We start from the raw sequence: 5,590 nt of genomic DNA, 5'->3' as shown, positions 1-5,590 counted from the left end.
TTCATTCATTCTTAAAAAAACGCCGGGTGTGCCTCGAGTGGGTTAAATACTATACATTTACCCAAATGTGTTTCAGTTAATGTCACTTTAATTACTTCGCTTACCCCCACATCTCCCTCACACAAACCATACCCAATCCATTTTAAGTACCTCGTTCTGAAACGCTCTATAATAGAACATAAAACTACAAAATTAAAATGAAAGAGAAATATATCCAGTTGGAGAGAAAGAAGACATATGTATTTCCCAATTAATCCCGGACAATATTGGGTTTTTATTCTAGTATCCCCACGTTCATAAATTGTCGGATATATCGACACATACGTAAAGAGATACGCAAGATTTGCGTGAACGCACTTTTTTTTTTCAAACATTGCGAAGATGGGCACGTAAAAGTGATTATTCCCAACGCAAGTACCCAGTTAGACTTACCTCCTTTAAAACTGGCGCTACACATTCTTTCTCATTCCAGATGATATACAAGACCAACATTAACACAAACAGCCTGTAATGTTAGGTTGTATGAATTTTAAATACGACTTAAATTTAACCGGTAATAACAAAAAAACAAAAAACAAAAAACAAAAGAAGTACGCATCCTCTACGCGCGTGGATTCACACGACATACATGCGGGTTATTTATTTATTTTTATTTTTTCAATAAAATGAAAGTATGGAAGTGTCAAATAGTTGCGTTTGGCTGTACTGATAGAATTCGTTTCAATGTGTGCCCTACGAATTTGCAATACCGGTGCAATCAGTCTAAAAACACGGAATGGAGATGGAGGAAACCTGTTGGGAAGCCTAAGAATGCAAGTGGTTTCAACAGCGCTTTCGGGGCCGCCTTACACACACACGCATATATATATATATATATATATATATATATATATATATATATATAAACGCGCGTACACACGAACGCACAAATCTATACACACACACATGTATATACATGTATGCACACACACGTACACACAAATTTTACACAAATATAGACACACGTATTCACACACGCACACAAAAATCTAATCATATACACACCATATACACGCACGCACACAAATCTATACACGCGTACACACACACATATGCATACACTCATATATACACACACACACACAAATCTCTCCCTCTCTCTCTCTATATATATATATATACATATATACGCACACAAATCTATGAACACATATATACACACAATTCTATATACTAGCACAAATCTATATACGCACATATATAGACACATATATACACACCACGACCACCACCACCTTGGGCTCCAACTTTGTAGATGCTTCAGGCCAAGATCAAAGTGTAGTATCTGTTCTTAAGTTGCTACACTTCAATTTGTTGTTCTTTGTCAGTGGAGGAGAGATCTTTCATGACTGAAACAATTTTTCATTTTTGTTCCTTTTCTCTACGTTAAAAAACGACCCTGGTGGGGAGGCATTGTAAATAGGTATTTTGTAGATGCTTTTGTAGCGAGAAGTTCTTTTTTTTTTTTCGGGGTGAGGGCGCTAGCCCCACGTCCAACATTCCCGGTATGTACCTACAGCACCTAATCTTCCCAAATGGTCACTCATCTGGTACTGGCCAGGCTCAACGTTGCTTAACTTCGGTAATCTGGCGAGAACCGGTGTGTCAACGCGATTATGCCGTACACATATACACACACAAATCTCTCTCTCTCTCTCTCTCTCACACACACACACACAGTATATATATATATATATATATATATATATATATATATATATATATATATATCGTACACGCACACACTCGCAAATCCATACATACATATACATATATACATGTGCGCACACACACAAATCTACAGACACACGCACGAGGATAAATACACGATATATCATAAAATGAAACATGATGTGTGACACTAAAATACAGGTGTCACCAGAAATGATCCGAACCAAGGCAGGAAAGCTCCCGTTTTTGATTATTTATTTCTGTGTTTAATTTGTTTTTTCCTGGCCTTTCCACACACACACACACACACACACACACACACACACACACACACACACACACACACACACACACACACACACACACACACAACTTTTAACAGTAACTACTTATTGAAAGAAACGAAACAAATGTTACTGTGAATGTTTACTTGACCCAAACTTACATTTATTTATATAAGAATCAATATTAGTAGTTTCGAAAAGTATATTTCAAAAGAAAAGCGAATGAAAAGACACTACTACTACGACTACTGCTATTAAGTTGTAACGTTTCGATTTTTCACTATTTTAAGATAAAATGAGAAACTCACCTGTGTGCGCTCGGCTATCCAGAAAAGTAAAATCATCTTAAATGTATTTGTTAGTGGAAAACTCCAACATTTGGTAGGGAAATAGAAGTGTGATTATCAGCTGTTTATTTTATTTTTTACTTTTGCGGTGAGTTTAAAAGGGAAAAAATAAAAGTAAATAAGGTTGTGACGTTTTGTTTTGTTGTTTTACTGTTTTAGGCGTGACTCTCTTAAGTGACAGTCCAACTGAAGTAGTCGCGGTTGGGTGAGAAGGTAGAAGACTACAAGTGTGTCACTACCTTAAGTTAGGTAAAATTAAGTTGACGCGCAACACCGACATTCTATGGAGCGACAAATAAATTGGAAGCACATTTAAAAGTTGATAAGAGAGAGAGAGAGTGAGAGAGAGAGAGAGAGAGAGAGAGAGAAAGAGAGAGAGAGAGCGAGGGTGAGAGAGGGGGTGGAGGGAGGCAACTGTGATCGGATCATAACAATAATAACACGGACTCCACAAGAAGAGACAACACACTGAATGAGAGGGAGAAGAGGGGGGGGAGCGCACGCGAAAAAGAGATAGAGAGAAGAGGGGGAGAGAGGTGTAGAGAGGAAAAGATCGAGAGAGAGAGAGAGAGATGGAGGGAGAGAGAGAGAGAAAAGGATTAAAAAAAGAGAGTAAGGAAGAGTGATGAAAAGGAAAAGAGAGAAAAACTGCGAGAGGGGGGAAGAAAGTGCGAGAGTGAAAGAGGGAGAAATAGAGAGCGAGAGGGGGGGGGCAAAAAGAAAAAATGGAGAAAAGGGAAAGAGGACAGAAAAAGGAATATTTAGTGAGCGCAAAAGAAAAGTGCTTGAAAAAGAAATAGAAGAAAAGTAAAAAAAAAAAAAAAAAAACACTTATAGAAAGAGAGAGTGAATAAAAAGAAAGAAAGGGACTCGACGTTGGAAGAATAAGAAAATGAGTGAAAAAAAAAAGAAAAAAATCGCGTGAAAAAGCGTTGGACGAAGAACAAGGAGTAAGAGGACAGAACTAGAAAGAAAGAGAGGCTAAATGAATTAAGGAAAAAAGCGAGAGAAAAAAAGAAAGAGAAAGAAAGAAAGAAAGAAAGAAAGGGGGTAGATCGTGATAGAGAAAGAGAGGACTATGGTGCGTAAAAGCAATTCGATGAGAGGGAGACCAAGAAGACTGAGTGGGGGAAGAGAGAAAGAGAGATAAAAATGAGAGAGAGGCGGGAGGAGGGGAGCGAAAGGAACCTTTCAAGTTTTCTGACTCCAACTACTACTTTACAAGTTATGTCAGTGTCTGCAGTGGCAGTATATAATTAGTAGAATAGTAGCAGTTATAGCAGTGGCGCCATCTGTAGCAATTCCGGAGACAACGAGCTTGTAAAGCTCGCCTTCTCACAACCTAGTATTTTAGGAATGGCTTTAATAGCAAAAGCAGTTGCATTAGTCGTGCAAGTTGGGTAATTCCCGCTTTGCTAAAGTAGCAGTATACACAGTATAATAAGAGAAAATAGTGTAACTTGTAAATAACTTGAGTTCAACTTAGTGTGGATTGTTTTGTTTTACGACATGTCATCCTTTTTGGATTACTTTAGTCCAAATCCAGTCATTTTGATAAAAGATTGTTTGCTTCAAGTCCTTAATACCTCCAGCTATTTAGTACAACGGGCATTCAAAACGTAATGCTTCCTATTTTTTGTATTTCACCTGATTGGATCAAATTTAGTGATTTTGATGAAAGGTTTTATGCTTAAAATTCTTAATATTTAGTATAATTGATCAGAGATGATTGCAGTGTTATGATGACTGAACTTATGCATTCATGACCTGAAAGTTTCATCTTTCTGCTGCAGATATTGCCCTATAAGAATCTAAGAAAAGAACCCGTCATGGACGTGCGTCAGAAGCAGGGTCGCGTCATTAAATTCCTGCAAAAGTGTGTTGAGAATGATTGTGACTATGTAGAAAAATAAATTTTAGGGCACAAAAGGTTGCTTGTTTTAATGGTACCACTTCCGTCTTCGTAGCCCTTTTACTTTTTTAGTTTAAAAAATAGGAGGCCCCTTGTATATACTATTTTGTATATAGCAGGTTAGGCAATTCTTATGTAGAGTATCTCTCACTGATTGATTCTATTTACCTGATAGAAGGGACTCCGACTTCGAGACCTGTGATTAATACCAACTAGTGGTAATTCTACGTTCTCCAAATTAAGGCTTTATTACTGGATGGAATTTTTGTCTCATAGGTAGGTCGAAAGAAAAAAAGGGCTGAAAGGGCTGGTTTTGGTGGAAATGAGCACCGTACCCAAGCGTGTGCTTTATACAATTCTATTTAACAATTTTATTTCACATATACATTGGACCATGACAGTTATTATCACTCTAGGTGAGATCTGACTCAGGAGTAATTGCAACTAAGGCCTGCAAATAATGTGAGCTCCCTCTAACAGGTTAGATAACTTATCACACTTGTCAGTGTTCGCTATCTCTATAAAACCAAAATTCACCCATGCATCGAGGTATGAGGCGCCTTCAATAAGTTTATGACAATTTTAAATGACCTGTACAAAAGAGTCTGTAAACTCTTGAAAATTCAGTGCGTTATTGCTATATATCTTATGAGATGACTGATCAATTTTTATGATTTCAGATTCAAATGAACAGCTACAGCAGGAATTGGAATACATCCTACTAAAGCCTGATTGTTACAGCTGTTGAATTTCAAAAATGCAATCTGGACGTGAAAACACTTTAGAAGAATGATATGCAATAAAATTATGTTGTAAACTTGGGAAAAAATGTCACAGAAACGTATGGAATGCTTCAGATTGCTTTTGGACTATCTTGCATGAATCGAGCATCAGTTTTTGAGTGGCATAAGAAATTTCAAGAAGGCAGGGATTTTGTGAGGGATGATGACAGGTATGGCAGGAGTAAATGAAGTCAAAACACTATAGTTGATTGGCCAAATAAAGAATTCGAAGGATAAGGACCGCCGTGTGTCTATAGAGACAATAAGTGCAGTTTGATGTCAGTGTGGGAACTGTAAACACAATTATTTGTGAGGAATTGAAGATGCAGAAGATTTGTACGGAATTTGTTCCAAGGGTGCTCCATCCTTGTCACAGACTATTTGACGAAGATTAACATTAAGACAGTTCCTCACCCTCCTTATAGTCCAACCTTGCTCCCTGTGACTTTTGGTTATTCCCTAATCTCAAGGAAAACCTTGAAGGCTGTCGTTATGAGACAATTGAAAAGATGAAAGAGGCTGTGATGAAGGTCACTGACACACTCACGCAAGAGG

General features: G+C 37.6%; 1 protein-coding gene across 9 annotated transcripts in view; it reads right to left on the bottom strand.

The window, feature by feature from the left end:
- Nucleotides 1-3,426, bottom strand: part of LOC145292174 (uncharacterized) — an 806,320-nt gene extending 802,894 nt beyond the window's left edge. For 8 of the 9 annotated variants that reach the window (XM_080138436.1, XM_080138439.1, XM_080138442.1 and 5 more), the window contains exon 1: nt 2,303-3,426. The gene's annotated coding sequence lies outside the window, so the exon portion shown is untranslated. The remainder of the gene's footprint in view (nt 1-2,302) is intronic. The other variant, XM_080138437.1, reaches the window with a different exon arrangement.
- Between the last annotated feature and the right edge of the window lie 2,164 nt (nt 3,427-5,590).

This window comes from Euprymna scolopes, chromosome 13 (assembly GCF_053919585.1).
Source record: "Euprymna scolopes isolate OS-2025 chromosome 13, ASM5391958v1, whole genome shotgun sequence".
NCBI lineage: Eukaryota > Metazoa > Mollusca > Cephalopoda > Sepiida > Sepiolidae > Euprymna > Euprymna scolopes.
The sequence above is the reverse complement of the archived record's forward strand: the minus strand, read 5'-3'. Positions and strand labels throughout refer to the sequence as shown.